Raw genomic sequence first — 19704 nt, forward strand, 5'->3', positions numbered from 1 at the left:
GATATGTTGTACCAGAACACTACTTCCAGCAGTGAGACATGTCCTCTCTCTGCCATGGCCTTGATCGTTTGATGATATCTCTCCATGATCCCATTTCCACTCGGCCTATATGCTGCTCTGAAAAACTGGTGCACTTTCCACATGTCAAGCATCTCTTTCAACACCTCCGAATGAAATGCTGTGCTGTTGTCCATCAGCAATTCATCCACAGGTCCCTGCTCTAAGAGTACCTCATTTAGAATATGTGCCATCTCATCCACAGTGCCTGCCCTTAATTCCCTCCAAATGGCCATCCGGCCTGGCTCACAGTCAGCCATCAAGAGATATGTCCCCTGCCAGTAGTGTGTTACATCCACTGCCAGCCGTCTCCAGTTGTGCTCTACTGAAATGTTTCCGTGGTCATGCACACCTGGAGTGGGGTTGATGGATTGACACCTGTCGTTGTTCCCGACCACCTTTTGGACACTCTATCTGGTAACATCAGTGTCAATCCTTCTGGTGAGATACATAGTTCTATCCATGCCCATATGATGCATGGCTTGCAGCCTCTTTAGCATATTGTGGAGTCGTTTAACTGACACACCGCAGCTACCCCTTGCTTTGATTCTTCCGGCTCCCCTAACCAGGCCTTTTTTACCCTGGTTAAAGCAGTTGCCTTGTTTCTCTCCAAAGACACAAAGACCACATTCAACGTCAAGCCAAACTTGCAATTCAGCTCCCTAGAATCCCCAGGTGGCACTTCACTAGCATTTCCACAGCCCCTTTGGTTTGCACCCTCTTCTTGTCAGTGATCACTGATCCTACCAAGCCAAGCATGATAGCCAAATCTATCTGGATTTTGATGGAGCAACACCCCCATTTCAGGCAAAATTCACTCCCTTCAGCACTGCATCCAACTTGGTGACATTGATGTGGTTGTAGTCATCTGCTTTTTATAACCAGGTGGCATCCTCCACTTTCATACCTCCAATTTCCAACACAAACCATATCATGATGCTGCTAGCATTACACCCGTTATCTGATTTGGGTACATGCCAGTTCCCTCTAACTGGGTCTTCTGCTCTCATCCTCTCCAGTCTCCTCTCCCATCTTGTCACTCCAGTTCTCCCCTTCTGCTCATCTTTTGGTGTAACTGTATGCTGTATGTGGCCACGCTGCAATCAGGTAGTGACCTACTAATTTCTTGCACATCAAGAACAATTCTCTCCTGCTGATGCTGGTACCCAGTTCCAGGATAAGTGGATAGTTCAGTTGATAAAACTAATGCTTATCATCAAAACCATAAAAAAAATTCACCATGATTATCTTTGAGATATACATGAGGTAATGACATAAAACTAATCTTATATTGTGGAAAATGAGATTGCTTGAAAGTTCATCACAAGTTGATAGAAAATAACTGGTTGAGAAGTCGGTGAATAAGATTTGGTAGGATGGTATTATAATAGTTTTGGTAACAGTTTTAGAAATTTACAAACTGTTAACTTGAAATCTATTGGAAGATAGCTGTATTACCAAGTAACCAACCAACCAATCAACCACCATACACCTTTACACCAAGGAAGAAATGTATAGAATACAGGTATGGTGATGTCTGTAGATGTTTTTTATTCAATTCTTGTGGGTAATCATACCTAAAGATATAATATATACACACTATTTTATTAAATCTGAAAAAATCTTCACAAAGTATTACTCAGAGTTTCACATTATCATTCATCAGGCAGTTGATGAATGGTCATTTTTTTCTACATTGTTTTGCAACTACGTACTTACTTGTGTGTGTGTGCATGTATGTTTATACACACATACACACACTCAATGACACTCAGTGACTGAAGCAAGTAACAGGTAAAAGGTATATGTTCATGATGATGATGATATATATATATCAAATATGCTGTTGAAGTGCATTCAATAACCTGTGGTTAGAAGATCTATCTATCTATCTATCTACATATCTACCTACCTACCTACCTACAAACATACACAAATACACATACATACATATATATATATATATATATATATATATATATATATCTTCATTATCATCATCATCATTTAACTTCCATATCAACATTTGAAATTTCTCAGAGATTCATTACACAAATTTTTCATGCCAAAAGCAATTTTTAATTTAATTGATTTTGTAAATATTTTATTCTTTACATTTTTCTTGTACTGGTGGATGACATATTTGCTCTATCATGGATCTTTCAGGCCATTTGCAGGTCTCTCTCTCTCCTCACCTTCTCTTTCTATTACACACACACACAACACTAAGAGCAATTAGGATCAAATACCAAGTTGTGTGACTTTTGTTAAAAAGAAATGAAAGGTTATCTAAATATCAAAACTATGATGACATAAAAATAAACCCCAAATTGAATTTCTTCTTTCAAATCTTGCTTCTGGTCCAGCATTTGTTTAATGAAGCTGTGAAATGTAGAACTGTAATATAATTATGTAACACACATGCTTGTGTACATTCTATTCATGTGTGTGTGTATGTATGTATGTATGTATATATGTATGTATGTATGCATCTATGTATGTATGTATATATGTATGTGTATATATATATATATATATATATATATATATATATACGTGTGTGTGTATATGTATGTATGTGTGTGTGTATGTATATATATATATATATATATGTGTGTGTTGTGTGTGTGTGTATATGTGTGGGTGTATATATATGTGTGTGTGTATATATATATATATATATATATATATATTATATATATATATATATGAACGGGTGCAGAAAAGTTCCTGGCTTTAAGGGTATCACTAACTGCCTGGTTGGAGGCCCAACCTTGCAAGTTCTTTTACAGAGCTTAGAAAAACTGAAGGACCACTGCAATAGGTGTGTGAATCTGAGAGGGGAATATATGGAATGAAATCGTAATTAACTGATCCTCCTGTATGTTCTTTTACTCAAAATCACCAACTTTTCAGCACCTCCGTGTGTGTGTGTGTCTACACACACATATATACATGTGCTATTTTTGTATAACTTTATATATTACTATTTCTCCCTTGTTGCCCTTCTGCATACTGGTATTTCCCTATCATCTGCACCCAATCCCTGTTCATCATTCTCTATATCAATATCTACCTCCATCTGTTTACTCCCACCTCACAGTCTTATGGAAACATCCATTCTTTCATCCCTTCCCATAATGCACTATCCATGTCCATTCATATGTTCACCTTGTTCCTAGCACCCCATCACTTCCTTCCTTTTATCTCCTTCAGCCATGTATCTCTTCTATAGCAAGACACCTGTGTTTGCCCCTCTCTCATACTGTAGCCTTTCAACACCTGACATATGACCACCCACTTCAACCTTCTGCTCCCAAATACTTCCTTTTGGTAGTGGGAGCAGTCGCCCTTTCCTTTTCCTCTGTTCTTTACTGTCTTACAAAGTACATGATAATCTTAGTAGGGCTGATGGCACAAAAAGTAAAAAGCACCTAATACATTCTGCAAAGTGGCTGACATTTGGAAGGGCATCTATCTATGGAAACCATACCAAAGATGACATTGGGACTTGATGCAGCTTTGCAGCTCACTAGTTCCTGTCAAATTGTCCAACCCATGCCAGCATGGAAAGTAGACATCAAATGATGAGGATAATGATCTGTTCATATATATACACACACAGTGGTACCTTGACTTACGAGTTTAATTTGTTCCGTGATGAAGCTCATAACTCAAATTACTTGTATGTCAAATCAATTTTCATCATTGAAATGAATTGAATCCATTCCAAACCCCACAAAAAAAAAAAAAACACCACATTTTTTTTGTTACATGTTTTTAAATAAGAAAAATGTACTTATAAATAAAGGATATTATATAAAAAACAATACAATAGAATGTACTGAAATAAACTGGTTTTATTAAGTATAATGTACAGCATTTATCTTGGGGATCAGACAGCTTGATGATGCTGATGGAGGTGGAGGAGAAAAGCTAAACTGAATAACTGAATCTTATTCGCTGATTTGCCCTTTTCGCCACGCTTTCCTCACTTTCATCTGCAGGAGTTTTTGATAAAAACCTGTCCACTGAGGTTTGTTTCATCTTCCCTTTCAGAATGTTTCTGAAATGAGTTAGGCAAGTGTCGTTAAATAGCACTGTTGCATGCCCAGTTGCAACTTTTACAAGGTGTTTCTTTTGAATAAAGTCTGAAAATTTCTCCCACATTCCCAACATTTCCTTTATCGCACTTGTAGAAATAACCTACTCTACCTCCTCTGTGTCACCTATTTCCTGCAAAATCTCTGTGTGCTGCTGCATCTGTAGCTCCTTTAACTCCTCCCTTGTCAGTTCCTCAGAATGCTCCTGGATGAACTCGTTGATGTCACCTTCATCCATGTGCAGGCCCATGGACTTGCCAAGGGATACAATCTCCTCCACCACTGCTGATTCGGGTTTGAGTCTTTCAAAGTCCATTTCAGACACAAACTCAGGCTACAGCTTCTTCCACACAGAGGTTGAGGTTCTCTTTGTAACAACCTGCCAGGCCATATTGATAATTCAGAGACATACCACGATGCTATAGTAGTCCTTCCAGAACTCTTAATGGGTGAGGTTTATGCTTCCTGTTACCTCAAAGCAGTAGTGGAACAGGTTCTTGGAGAAAAGCTTCTTGAAATTAGAAATCACCTGCTGGTTGCAGGACAGGGGATGGTGTTGGGTAGAAGGTAGAGAACCTTTATAAACTAGAACTCTTTGAGGATATCTTTGAAGTTAGGTCGGTGAGCAGGTGCATTGTCTAGGAAAAGAAGGGCTCGCAAGGTAGGTTATTTTCCTGGAGATATTTCTTAATGTCAGGACCAAAGACAAAATTCACTCACTCCACAAAGAACTGCCAGGTGACTCATATCGTGGGGTTTGCCCTCCAAATAACCTGCAGTTTTTCTTTCAGAGTCTTATGTGACTTAAAGGCTCTTGGGTTTTCAAATGATAAACAGCTTAATCTTGCAGTTGCTTGCATTGGCACACAGTGCAAAGGTTAGCCTATCCTTCGTGGGTTTGTGACCTGACATCCTCTTCTCCTCTGCCATTATGTCCTTCTTGGCATATTCTTCCAAAAATATCCTGTCTTCATCACAAATGAAGATTTGCTTGGGAATGTATCCTTTGGCTGCTATAATTCCAGCAAAAGTTTTTAAGTAATCCACAGCTACCTTCATATCAGTGCTTGCTGCTTCACCATACCTGACAAGAGAGTGAATACCAGTCCTCTTTTTAAAACTCTTGAACCATCCTTAACTGGCTTTAAACGGCTCACCTGATGCCTTGACCATACAAGTGCCTGGGGTAAATAGCTCGTACCTTCACACAGATTAAAAACTCCATCATGGTATCTCCTATGAGCTGCTTCTCTGTCAACCACATCATCAGCAACTTCTCCATAATTTCAATGATAAATGTCCGCTATTTTAATGTCCTTAGCTGGTGTTATAGCCTTTATCGACTCCTCCTGCTTCAGTGTGGTACAGATCATAGAAGTGCTACGCTCGTACTGCTTCGCCAAGTCAACTATGTGCACACTTTAGTCATGTTTTTCAAAAAATTCTTTCTTTAATTCAATGCACATCAGCCACTTCTTCTTCTGAGCACTGTCCTTCAGACCCATGGTTGGAGAAACAAAGTTTTGTTAAATAACTGCAAGCACAATTGTGAGCACAACACTGATGTTTCAGTGCAACGACCAAGTAAGCATTTCATCACCTGTCTCGCTAATGACTCATTAAAGATCTTCGCAATTGCTAATGTGCATATCTGTCTAGCTATTGAGTAAGACAATGGATGCTGGGCAGATGTTATGGCATTCACTGTGGCGTTTGCTATGCCAACTAGCAGTGGGGTATCTGAAACTGGCTCGTAATCCAAATTTTAGCTTGCTAGTCAAAGCAAAAAATCGGCTGAGAGACGGCTCGTTTACTGCAAAATTCATTAGTTGAGACACTCATAAGCTAAGGTACCACTATCTATCTATATATAAATATATATATATATAGGAAATAAAATGAAAATGCACTGAGGTTGTATAAAAAGATTCATTTATAGCAATACATTTTACCAATTTCACATTTCTATGATTTTCAAAAGTGTAAGATTTGAAGGAGATAGAATAAAGACTAGCAGACTATTTTAGGCAAAGATTTGCTGCTACCCATGCATGCTGATCCTTCACATCTTCAAGCCAAGTAAATGGCCACTAACTTGGGCCAATACAATTTTATATTGTTGTTGCAGGCTTTGCTGTCAGAACTGAAAAGATTTGGAACAAAGTATGTCATCCAACCCTTTAAAAGTTCTTATTTCTTTATTGCCCACAAGGGGCTAAACATAGAGGGGACAAACAAGGACAGACAAAGGGATTAAGTCGATTGCATCGACCCCAGTGCATAATTGGTACTTAATTTATCAACCCCGAAAGGATGAAAGGCAAAGTTGACCGCAGCGGAATTTGAACTCAGAAAGTAAAGTCAGACGAAATACCACTAGGCATTTTGCCTGGCGTGCTAATGTTTCTGCCAGCTCACCGCCTTTAAAAGTTCTGTTAATCTAACACCCTAGATTGCTAGATCATTATCAATGAAATGTAAAATTAATCTTGGTGATATTTGAACTTAGTGTGCAGAGATTCAGAACAAATACCATGGTGTATTCTGTTCAGGGCTTTAACAACTCTGTCAGTTTGCCATCTTACATGTACATATATATATGTGTGTTTGTGAACATTATCATATATCATATATGTATATAGGTGTGTTCAAAAAGTATTCAACTTCAATTTTACTCACCAAAACTAATGCTATGTGGGCAAAATCCTCTGGGTGAAAGGTGGCACCATCCTTCCTGTGAATGTGTGAAAATTTTCATACCAGTAGGCTATATCAAGATCTGGCTGTTACACCTGTAGTATGGATGAATAATGTACACTCATCGGATTTTCACTGAATGCTTTGAGCAGAGATATTGTATCAAGTTTTGTCAAAAGTTTAGTGATACTCAAGCTCAAAACCATCCAGAAGATTCAGCAGGCCTTTAGTGATGATGCCCTGAGCAAACCTCAAATCAGTGAGTGGAACAACCATTTCAAACATGGCTGCACCTCGGTGGAGAGCCAGGCATGCTCAGGCAGGCCATCCACAAGCTGTAATAAGGAGCCTTTTGTGAAGGTTTGGTGAATAGTTATGAAAACCATCCTGTAACAATTCAGGAAATTACTCATGCAGTAGGAATAAGCACAGGACCAGTGCATTCCATTTTAAAGGAGGATTTGTGTATGCAGAAAGTGTCAACCAAATTTATCCTCAAGGTGTTGGTGGAGAAGTAGAAGCATCTCTGCATGGAAATCACTCAGGACATGCTGAACTGTGCAAGCCATGAACCAGACTTTATGAAGACTGTCGTCATTGGTGATGAAACTTGCATTTATGGTCTCTATTCAATGCATTTGGTCATTTTGCATAAAAATGAAAATCTGATGAGCATGCACTATATGTCCGTACTCTAGGCTTAATACCACAAACTGACACCACAGCCTACCAGCACAAAAGTTTTCATGTAGGCACAGGAAGGGTGGCATCACCTCCTACTCAAAGGATTTTGCCCATGCACCATTAGTTTTAGTGGGAGAAAATAAAGTCAGATGCTTTTTGAATGCACTTTGTATGTGTGTGTGTGTGTGTGTGTGTGCATGCATGTGCAAGCATTATCATAGCAATTGCCCATCTTTTTCCTGGTATCAAACATCGTAGCAGAATAAGAATTTGCCAGAACTTCACCAGGGGATTATATTCTTTATTCACACTATTCAATAAAGAAAAATTAAGTACAAGAAAATACAAAAACATAAAAAAGAAACCATATATACTGTAGAACATGGAAAACTATATCTACCATGATTTATCAGAGATGTAAATAACTTTCCAAAAGCACTCTAACATTCAAAAATTAAAAATGGAAACTAATTTAAGTTTGAATGATGAATATGACAGTATGATATTGATGATGTTGGATACGATATCATTGAGAATAACAAAATATAATGAATAGGTATGAAAACTCAGTGGATATGAGAAATGCAAAAATATATTCAAGGAATATTTAAATCCAGTGTAATTGATATTTGGCATATTGTTGAGTGAAATTGAATTCACACCTTAAATACTCTATATGACAATGTGTATCTTCTGGTATCCTGAAAGATTTAATTTCGAGCGAAACACACACATGTATGCATACATACATATATACATACACACACACACAAACACATGCACACATCATCATCATCATCATCATCATCATCGTTTAACGTCCGTTTTCCGCGCTAGCACGGGTTGGACGGTTTCGACCGGGGTCTGGGGAGCTCGGGACTGCCCCAGGCTCTAGTCTAGTCTGGCAGTGTTTCTACAGCTGGATGCCCTTCCTAACGCCAACCACTCCGCGAGTGTAGTGGGTGTTTTTTACGTGCCACCTGCACAGGTGCCAGAGGGGTCTGGCATCGGCCACGTTCGGATGGTGCTTTTTTTATGTGGGGGGTGTGCAGAAATAGGGGAGCACCAGTGGGGAGGGGTGGTTCAGAGAAATGATGACAGGTTCTAGGCAAGTAGAACGTAGGTTATCGAGAGAGGGGTAATGCATGGTGAAATAGCGTATTGAAGAGGGGGGTTCGAAGAGTAGACACCTATAATGGTGGTGGGAGAAGCGACATCCGGTATAGATGGAGCAAAATATAGAGATATCCGGTATTGGTGGTGGTGGTGGTGGTGGTGGGCAGGGCGAGTGCACCGCGAAGATACAAAGTTTGATTTTCGACGAATGAAGATAGATAGATAGATAGATAGATAGAGAAATTAGATAGATAGAGAAATTTGATAAATAGTTAGACAGATAGAGAAACATAAATAAATGGTAGCCGAAGTGAAAAATTAAGCATTCAACTTATCTGCGCTCAGGACTACGGCTTGTAGATGGATGAGAGAGTGAGAGAGAGAGAGAACATATGTGTATTAGAGGGGACATACTTCAAGATGGCGCGAAGATACGAAGATTGATTTTAGACGAATGAAGATAGATAGATAGAGAAATTAGATAGATAGAGAAATCTGATAAATAGTTAGACAGATAGAGAAACATAAGAGGGAGTATCCGGTGTAGATGGTGAGAACAGTGTTCACCGGTATTGGTGGGAGGGCGGGCGCACCGCGCATTGGGAAAAGATGAGGTTTTTAGGCGGCAGAAAGAAGACAGGATTGAGATGAAATGCTTTGTGGTGGTGTGAATAAGTTTTTGTGAGTGAAAGTTTTTATGCTTCAGCTAGCATTTGAGACGAAAGACAACGATATGGGAATACAATAATAATAAGGCTTGCAAAAACAATGAAAAGAGGAAACAGGTCGGGGAACTTAGCTGATGTTTTTTTTTTTTTCTTACTGCGGTATTGGCTAAGCCTGTGGAAGCGAGTGAAGGTGAGATATATACCGAGAGAGAGAGAGAGAGAGACATAGTGACACCGCGCATTGGGAAAAGATGAGGTTTTTAGGCGGCAGAAAGAAGACAGGATTGAGATGAAATGCTTTGTGGTGGTGTGAATAAGTTTTTGTGAGTGAAAGTTTTTATGCTTCAGCTAGCATTTGAGACGAAAGACAACGATATGGGAATACAATAATAATAAGGCTTGCAAAAACAATGAAAAGAGGAAACAGGTCGGGGAACTTAGCTGATGTTTTTTTTCTTACTGCGGTATTGGCTAAGCCTGTGGAAGTGAGTGAAGGTGAGATATATACCGAGAGAGAGAGAGAGAGAGACATAGTGACACTGCGCATTGGGAAAAGATGAGGTTTTTAGGCGGCAGAAAGAAGACAGGATTGAGATGAAATGCTTTGTGGTGGTGTGAATAAGTTTTTGTGAGTGAAAGTTTTTATGCTTCAGCTAGCATTTGAGACGAAAGACAACGATATGGGAATACAATAATAATAAGGCTTGCAAAAACAATGAAAAGAGGAAACAGGTCGGGGAACTTAGCTGATGTTTTTTTTTTTTTCTTACTGCGGTATTGGCTAAGCCTGTGGAAGCGAGTGAAGGTGAGATATATACCGAGAGAGAGACAGAGAGAGACATAATGACACCGCGCATTGGGAAAAGATGAGGTTTTTAGGCGGCAGAAAGAAGACAGGATTGAGATGAAATGCTTTGTGGTGGTGTGAATAAGTTTTTGTGAGTGAAAGTTTTTATGTTTCAGCTAGCATTTGAGACGAAAGACAACGATATGGGAATACAATAATAATAAGGCTTGCAAAAACAATGAAAAGAGGAAACAGGTCGGGGAACTTAGTTGATGTTTTTTTTCTTACTGCGGTATTGGCTAAGCCTGTGGAAGCGAGTGAAGGTGAGATATATACCGAGAGAGAGACAGAGAGAGACATAATGACACCGCGCATTGGGAAAAGATGAGGTTTTTAGGCGGCAGAAAGAAGACAGGATTGAGATGAAATGCTTTGTGGTGGTGTGAATAAGTTTTTGTGAGTGAAAGTTTTTATGCTTCAGCTAGCATTTGAGACGAAAGACAACGATATGGGAATACAATAATAATAAGGCTTGCAAAAACAATGAAAAGAGGAAACAGGTCGGGGAACTTAGTTGATGTTTTTTTTCTTACTGCGGTATTGGCTAAGCCTGTGGAAGCGAGTGAAGGTGAGATATATACCGAGAGAGAGAGAGAGAGAGAGAGAGAGACATAGTGACACCGCGCATTGGGAAAAGATGAGGTTTTTAGGCGGCAGAAAGAAGACAGGATTGAGATGAAATGCTTTGTGGTGGTGTGAATAAGTTTTTGTGAGTGAAAGTTTTTATGCTTCAGCTAGCATTTGAGACGAAAGACAACGATATGGGAATACAATAATAATAAGGCTTGCAAAAACAATGAAAAGAGGAAACAGGTCGGGGAACTTAGCTGATGTTTTTTTTTTTTTTCTTACTGCGGTATTGGCTAAGCCTGTGGAACCGAGTGAAGGTGAGATATATACCGAGAGAGAGAGAGAGAGAGAGAGACATATTGACACCGCGCATTGGGAAAAGATGAGGTTTTTAGGCGGCAGAAAGAAGACAGGATTGAGATGAAATGCTTTGTGGTGGTGTGAATAAGTTTTTGTGAGTGAAAGTTTTTATGCTTCAGCTAGCATTTGAGACGAAAGACAACGATATGGGAATACAATAATAATAAGGCTTGCAAAAACAATGAAAAGAGGAAACAGGTCGGGGAACTTAGCTGATGTTTTTTTTTTTTCTTACTGCGGTATTGGCTAAGCCTGTGGAAGCGAGTGAAGGTGAGATATATACCGAGAGAGAGAGACAGAGAGAGACATAATGACACCGCGCATTGGGAAAAGATGAGGTTTTTAGGCGGCAGAAAGAAGACAGGATTGAGATGAAATGCTTTGTGGTGTGGTGTGAATAAGTTTTTGTGAGTGAAAGTTTTTATGCTTCAGCTAGCATTTGAGACGAAAGACAACGATATGGGAATACAATAATAATAAGGCTTGCAAAAACAATGAAAAGAGGAAACAGGTCGGGGAACTTAGTTGATGTTTTTTTTCTTACTGCGGTATTGGCTAAGCCTGTGGAAGCGAGTGAAGGTGAGATATATACCGAGAGAGAGAGAGAGAGAGACATAGTGACACCGCGCATTGGGAAAAGATGAGGTTTTTAGGCGGCAGAAAGAAGACAGGATTGAGATGAAATGCTTTGTGGTGGTGTGAATAAGTTTTTGTGAGTGAAAGTTTTTATGCTTCAGCTAGCATTTGAGACGAAAGACAACGATATGGGAATACAATAATAATAAGGCTTGCAAAAACAATGAAAAGAGGAAACAGGTCGGGGAACTTAGCTGATGTTTTTTTTTTTTTCTTACTGCGGTATTGGCTAAGCCTGTGGAACCGAGTGAAGGTGAGATATATACCGAGAGAGAGAGAGAGAGAGAGAGACATATTGACACCGCGCATTGGGAAAAGATGAGGTTTTTAGGCGGCAGAAAGAAGACAGGATTGAGATGAAATGCTTTGTGGTGGTGTGAATAAGTTTTTGTGAGTGAAAGTTTTTATGCTTCAGCTAGCATTTGAGACGAAAGACAACGATATGGGAATACAATAATAATAAGGCTTGCAAAAACAATGAAAAGAGGAAACAGGTCGGGGAACTTAGCTGATGTTTTTTTTTTTTCTTACTGCGGTATTGGCTAAGCCTGTGGAAGCGAGTGAAGGTGAGATATATACCGAGAGAGAGAGACAGAGAGAGACATAATGACACCGCGCATGGGAAAAGATGAGGTTTTTAGGCGGCAGAAAGAAGACAGGATTGAGATGAAATGCTTTGTGGTGGTGTGAATAAGTTTTTGTGAGTGAAAGTTTTTATGCTTCAGCTAGCATTTGAGACGAAAGACAACGATATGGGAATACAATAATAATAAGGCTTGCAAAAACAATGAAAAGAGGAAACAGGTCGGGGAACTTAGTTGATGTTTTTTTTCTTACTGCGGTATTGGCTAAGCCTGTGGAAGCGAGTGAAGGTGAGATATATACCGAGAGAGAGACAGAGAGAGACATAATGACACCGCGCATTGGGAAAAGATGAGGTTTTTAGGCGGCAGAAAGAAGACAGGATTGAGATGAAATGCTTTGTGGTGGTGTGAATAAGTTTTTGTGAGTGAAAGTTTTTATGCTTCAGCTAGCATTTGAGACGAAAGACAACGATATGGGAATACAATAATAATAAGGCTTCCAAAAACAATGAAAAGAGGAAACAGGTCGGGGAACTTAGTTGATGTTTTTTTTCTTACTGCGGTATTGGCTAAGCCTGTGGAAGCGAGTGAAGGTGAGATATATACCGAGAGAGAGAGAGAGAGAGAGAGAGAGAGACATAGTGACACCGCGCATTGGGAAAAGATGAGGTTTTTAGGCGGCAGAAAGAAGACAGGATTGAGATGAAATGCTTTGTGGTGGTGTGAATAAGTTTTTGTGAGTGAAAGTTTTTATGCTTCAGCTAGCATTTGAGACGAAAGACAACGATATGGGAATACAATAATAATAAGGCTTGCAAAAACAATGAAAAGAGGAAACAGGTCGGGGAACTTAGCTGATGTTTTTTTTTTTTTTCTTACTGCGGTATTGGCTAAGCCTGTGGAAGCGAGTGAAGGTGAGATATATACCGAGAGAGAGAGAGAGAGAGAGACATAGTGACACCGCGCATTGGGAAAAGATGAGGTTTTTAGGCGGCAGTAAGAAGACAGGATTGAGATGAAATGCTTTGTGGTGGTGTGAATAAGTTTTTGTGAGTGAAAGTTTTTATGCTTCAGCTAGCATTTGAGACGAAAGACAACGATATGGGAATACAATAATAATAAGGCTTGCAAAAACAATGAAAAGAGGAAACAGGTCGGGGAACTTAGCTGATGTTTTTTTTTTTTCTTACTGCGGTATTGGCTAAGCCTGTGGAACCGAGTGAAGGTGAGATATATACCGAGAGAGAGAGAGAGAGAGAGAGACATAGTGACACCGCGCATTGGGAAAAGATGAGGTTTTTAGGCGGCAAAAAGAAGACAGGATTGAGATGAAATGCTTTGTGGTGGTGTGAATAAGTTTTTGTGAGTGAAAGTTTTTATGCTTCAGCTAGCATTTGAGACGAAAGACAACGATATGGGAATACAATAATAATAAGGCTTGCAAAAACAATAAAAGAGAAACAGGTCGGGGAACTTAGCTGATGTTTTTTTTTCTTACTGCGGTATTGGCTAAGCCTGTGGAAGCGAGTGAAGGTGAGATATATACCGGAGAGAGAGAGAGAGAGACATAGTGACAAACCGCGCATTGGGAAAAGATGAGGTTTTTGGCGGCAGAAAGAAGACAGGATTGAGATGAAATGCTTTGTGGTGGTGTGAATAAGTTTTTGTGAGTGAAAGTTTTTATGCTTCAGCTAGCATTTGAGACGAAAGACAACGATATGGGAATACAATAATAATAAGGCTTGCAAAAACAATGAAAGAGGAAACAGGTCGGGGAACTTAGCTGATGTTTTTTTTTTTTTTCTTACTGCGGTATTGGCTAAGCCTGTGGAAGCGAGTGAAGGTGAAGATATATACCGAGAGAGAGAGAGAGAGAGACATAGTGACACCGCGCATTGGGAAAAGATGAGTTTTTTAGGCGGCAGAAAAAGACAGGATTGAGATGAAATGCTTTGTGGTGGTGTGAATAAGTTTTTGTGAGTGAAAGTTTTTATGCTTCAGCTAGCATTTGAGACGAAAGACAACGATATGGGAAACAATAATAATAAGGCTTGCAAAAACAATGAAAAAGGAAACAGGTCGGGGAACTTAGCTGATGTTTTTTTTTTTTTTCTTACTGCGGTTTGGCTAAGCCTGTGGAAGCGAGTGAAGGTGAGATATATACCGGAGAGAGAGAGAGAAGAGACATAGTGACACCGCGCATTGGGAAGAGATGAGGTTTTTAGGCGGCAGAAAGAATACAGGATTGAGATGAAATGCTTTGTGGTGGTGTGAATAAGTTTTTGTGAGTGAAAGTTTTTATGCTTCAGCTAGCATTTGAGACGAAAGACAACGATATGGGAATACAATAATAATAAGGCTTGCAAAAACAATGAAAAGAGGAAACAGGTCGGGGGACTTAGCTGATGTTTTTTTTTCTTACTGCGGTATTGGCTAAGCCTGTGGAAGCGAGTGAAGGTGAGATATATACCGAGAGAGAGAGAGAGAGAGAGACATAGTGACACTGCGCATTGGGAAAATGAGGTTTTTAGGCGGCAGAAAGAAGACAGGATTGAGATGAAATGCTTTGTGGTGGTGTGAATAGTTTTTTGTGAGTGAAAGTTTTTATGCTTCAGCTAGCATTTGAGACGAAAGACAACGATATGGGAATACAATAATAATAAGGCTTGCAAAAACAATGAAGAGGAAACAGGTCGGGGAACTTAGTTGATGTTTTTTTTCTACTGCGGTATTGGCTAAGCCTGTGGAAGCGAGTGAAGGTGAGATATATACCGAGAGAGAGAGAGAAGAGAGAGACATAGTGACACCGCGCATTGGGAAAAGATGAGGTTTTTAGGCGGCAGAAAGAAGACAGGATTGAGATGAAATGCTTTGTGGTGGTGTGAATAAGTTTTTGTGAGTGAAAGTTTTTATGCTTCAGCTAGCATTTGAGACGAAAGACAACGATATGGGAATACAATAATAATAAGGCTTGTAAAAACAATGAAAAGAGGAAACAGGTCGGGGAACTTAGCTGATGTTTTTTTTTTTTTTTCTTACTGCGGTATTGGCTAAGCCTGTGGAAGCGAGTGAAGGTGAGATATATACCGAGAGAGAGAGGAGAGAGAGACATAGTGACACCGCGCATTGGGAAAAGATGAGGTTTTTAGGCGGCAGAAAGAAGACAGGATTGAGATGAAATGCTTTGTGGTGGTGTGAATAAGTTTTTGTGAGTGAAAGTTTTTATGCTTCAGCTAGCATTTGAGACGAAAGACAACGATATGGGAATACAATAATAATAAGGCTTGCAAAAACAATGAAAAGAGGAAACAGGTCGGGGAACTTAGCTGATGTTTTTTTTTTTTTCTTACTGCGGTATTGGCTAAGCCTGTGGAAGCGAGTGAAGGTGAGATATATACCGAGAGAGAGAGAGAGAGAGACATAGTGACACCGCGCATTGGGAAAAGATGAGGTTTTTAGGCGGCAGAAAGAAGACAGGATTGAGATGAAATGCTTTGTGGTGGTGTGAATAAGTTTTTGTGAGTGAAAGTTTTTATGCTTCAGCTAGCATTTGAGACGAAAGACAACGATATGGGAATACAATAATAATAAGGCTTGCAAAAACAATGAAAAGAGGAAACAGGTCGGGGGACTTAGCTGATGTTTTTTTTTCTTACTGCGGTATTGGCTAAGCCTGTGGAAGTGAGTGAAGGTGAGATATATACCGAGAGAGAGAGAGAGAGAGAGACATAGTGACACTGCGCATTGGGAAAAGATGAGGTTTTTAGGCGGCAGAAAGAAGACAGGATTGAGATGAAATGCTTTGTGGTGGTGTGAATAAGTTTTTGTGAGTGAAAGTTTTTATGCTTCAGCTAGCATTTGAGACGAAAGACAACGATATGGGAATACAATAATAATAAGGCTTGCAAAAACAATGAAAAGAGGAAACAGGTCGGGGAACTTAGTTGATGTTTTTTTTCTTACTGCGGTATTGGCTAAGCCTGTGGAAGCGAGTGAAGGTGAGATATATACCGAGAGAGAGAGAGAGAGAGAGACATAGTGACACCGCGCATTGGGAAAAGATGAGGTTTTTAGGCGGCAGAAAGAAGACAGGATTGAGATGAAATGCTTTGTGGTGGTGTGAATAAGTTTTTGTGAGTGAAAGTTTTTATGCTTCAGCTAGCATTTGAGACGAAAGACAACGATATGGGAATACAATAATAATAAGGCTTGCAAAAACAATGAAAAGAGGAAACAGGTCGGGGGACTTAGCTGATGTTTTTTTTTCTTACTGCGGTATTGGCTAAGCCTGTGGAAGCGAGTGAAGGTGAGATATATACCGAGAGAGAGAGAGAGAGAGACATAGTGACACCGCGCATTGGGAAAAGATGAGGTTTTATATATATATATATATATTCTTTTATTCCTCTCTTTTATTTGTTTCAGTCATTTGACTGTGGCCATGCTGGAGTTCTGCCTTTAGTTGAACAAATCGACCCCAGGACTTATTCTTTGTAACTCTAGTTCTTATTCTATCAGTGTCTTTTGCCGAACCGCTAAGTTACGGGGACGTAAACACACCAACGTCAGTTGTCAAGTGATGGTGGGGGGATTAACACTGATACACACACACACACACACACACACACAAGCACATACATATATGATGGGTTTATTTCAGTTTCCGTCTACCAAATCCACTTACAAGGCTTTGGTTGACCCCCGAGGCTCTAGTAGAAGACACTTGCCCAAGTTGCCACACAGTGGGACTGAACCTGGAACCATGTGGTTGGTAAGCAAGCTACTTACCACACAGCCACTCCTGCACCTATACACACACACATTGGTGTAAATGGGGCTCAGTAGGCATAGGTGTAGTTGTGTGGTAAGAAATTTGCTTTCCAGTCACATAGTTGCAGGTTCAGTCCCCTTGTGTCACCTCTTGAGAAAGTATTCTCTATTAATGCCCCAGGCTGATCAAAACATTCATAACCCCCACTCCCCATTTAGCCACCAAATTGTCTCTCTACTTCCTCCACCAGTGATTCCTGCAACATACTCAACCACATGTCATCTCTCATCCTTCTCTTGTCATCATTACTTTTCTGCTGCTTCCCCATTTCTTTTTCTGCACTGTCAGTTACATCTTACACCCCACTACTTCCCCAACTCATGCATCATTGGTCATCCTCCACCCCTTATCCACCATTTACTATATCTATCCTTCAATACTACCCAATCTTTATTCCCATCAATCACTCTCCCATACACTCTTACAGTCTTTGCACACATCCTTGGCTTCTCTGTCCCATTCACTTCTAGTTGCCTTGTACCTTGAGGATCCACCCAGACACATCATCACCACTATTTTTATTTCTTTCTAGCAACACCTGACCCCGCCCCATTTTAAAACTTGAGTAGTCATGTATCTCTTGTAAAGTAAGGAACCTGTTCTGCTCTAGTTTCTTCTCTCACACTTCATTCCCCCCACCATCTCCTTGTGAAAAGCCACTCATATAACATTCATAGTCTTGCAAGCTGTATGACAATCTCACTAGCACTGGTAGCATGATAAAAGCACCCAGCACACATTGTAAAGTGTTTGGTATTAAGAAGGGCAACCAGCTATAGAAACCATGCCTGAGTAGACACTGGAGCATGATGTAGTTCTTGAACCCATCAGATCTTGTTAACCCATCCAGCTCATGCCAGCATGAAATCTAGATGTTAAATGATGATGATGATTGGATTTTTCTTAGTTCTTGCCTACAAAATCCACTCATAAGGCTTTGGGTTGCTCATGGCAATAGTAGAAGACATTTGCACAAGGTACAATGTATACACACACACACATGTATCTTTTGATTCACCAGAAGCAATAAATTACAGGACTCAATACAAATGTAGAATAATTTTTAATACATTATAAACTGAAAGGCACCAATTTCCAGTTGCTCATTTCTGATCATCAGCTGCTAAACTGAGCCTGGTTTTCTTTTGAATATCTCCTGTCAAAATGTTCTTTGAAATATGAAATAAAAGGTTGAAGGAAACACTTATCCTTATGTTCTTTCATTCAAAACCCTTCTGTCAATTCCAAAATCATTCTGATATCCATGGACAAATGAAGAGGTTGCCTCTGTCTCCCAGTCCCATCTTACTTTGTGTAACATACACTCACTCACATACATACATATAAATACGTATATATACATACGTATGTATGTATGTTTTGTTTTGTTTGTTTATTCTTTATAATGTAGAAAGTATATTTTTATGTGAAAAAAAGAATAGGCCTAAGAATTTACCAAAAAGGAATTTCTTCAATGAATCAAACTCCACAATCAATGTAACATTACTGTCAAATCTTAGCAACTTCTCTGTGAATATAAGCAAGGTGTTTCTTTCATTATATATTTTTTTTTGTTTGTTTTGTTTTGTTCATTTTTGGCTATTTATTTTCTTTTGCAAGCTTAACACTCATTCAGTGTCTGTGTGTTTCTCTCATGTGTGTGCTTGTGGTAGATACAATATATGCATAGGTGATTGTCTGAGCATGTGGGATAGATATGATATACACATGTGTGTTTGTGTGTGTGTGTGATGTACACCTCATGGTTGTTTGGTTCCTGTGGGAGCCAAGTTTTAGCATTTCTCTATCAGCAAGTAGTTTGACCAGTTCTATTAAGTTACCTAAGGGAAATTCAATTTACTCTTTGCTAATAAATGTGGTGATAAGCTGTTTCTGCTGCTCCGAAACTTGCTTCCACGATGGAAGCTGTCAATTTATTTATTTTCCTCCTTATTGGCTTTTCTTCAACACAACAACATTTACTACAAAATTGATTTTCACAAAATTTATCAACCTGACATCCCTCCCTCTCTCTCTCTACACACACACACACTTTGTTTTTGTTTTTTTATATTCTCTGATATTGTTTTTTTTTTCTTTCTCTTTTTATATCTGCCATTTATTTCTTCATTTTATTACATTTTCCTTTTTTGGTGACGATAATCATGTCCACTCTCTCCCTCTCTCTCTCTCTCTGTCACTCTCTTTTTCTCACCAAAATTTACTTAGGTATCAGTTCTTAAACAGATTCCTGCCTCATTGTTGCAAGGCAGTATCTCTTCAAATTAACATAATGGAACATATTTGTCCTCTATTACCTAGGAATTCTATCACCGTGAACTTTGACACTCACTAAATAAATGGACTTTCCTTCTGTCTGTGTCCATGTGTGTGTGTGTATGTATGTGTGTGTGCATGTGTGTGTATATATATATTTATGTATGTGTGTATATATATATATTTATATGTGTGTGTATGCATATACACACCTATTACAAACATAGCATACACAGTTCTTTTATTTCTTTATTTTCTCTACCTGTAATCATCA

The 19704-nt window shown here is 39.3% G+C and overlaps 1 protein-coding gene and 1 long non-coding RNA gene across 3 annotated transcripts in view; one reads left to right on the forward strand and one right to left on the reverse strand.

Moving 5' to 3' along the window:
* LOC115218122 overlaps positions 1–19704 on the forward strand; it is a 225562-nt gene that overhangs the window by 18826 nt on the left and 187032 nt on the right. The window lies entirely within an intron of this gene.
* Positions 171–17859, reverse strand: LOC118765670. The gene is made up of 3 exons (XR_005001539.1): positions 17849–17859; positions 3045–3049; positions 171–366 (listed from the first exon to the last, which is right to left on the reverse strand). It is a non-coding gene; the product is annotated as an uncharacterized LOC118765670 (long non-coding RNA).

Source organism: Octopus sinensis, linkage group LG12 (genome assembly GCF_006345805.1).
Source record: "Octopus sinensis linkage group LG12, ASM634580v1, whole genome shotgun sequence".
NCBI lineage: Eukaryota > Metazoa > Mollusca > Cephalopoda > Octopoda > Octopodidae > Octopus > Octopus sinensis.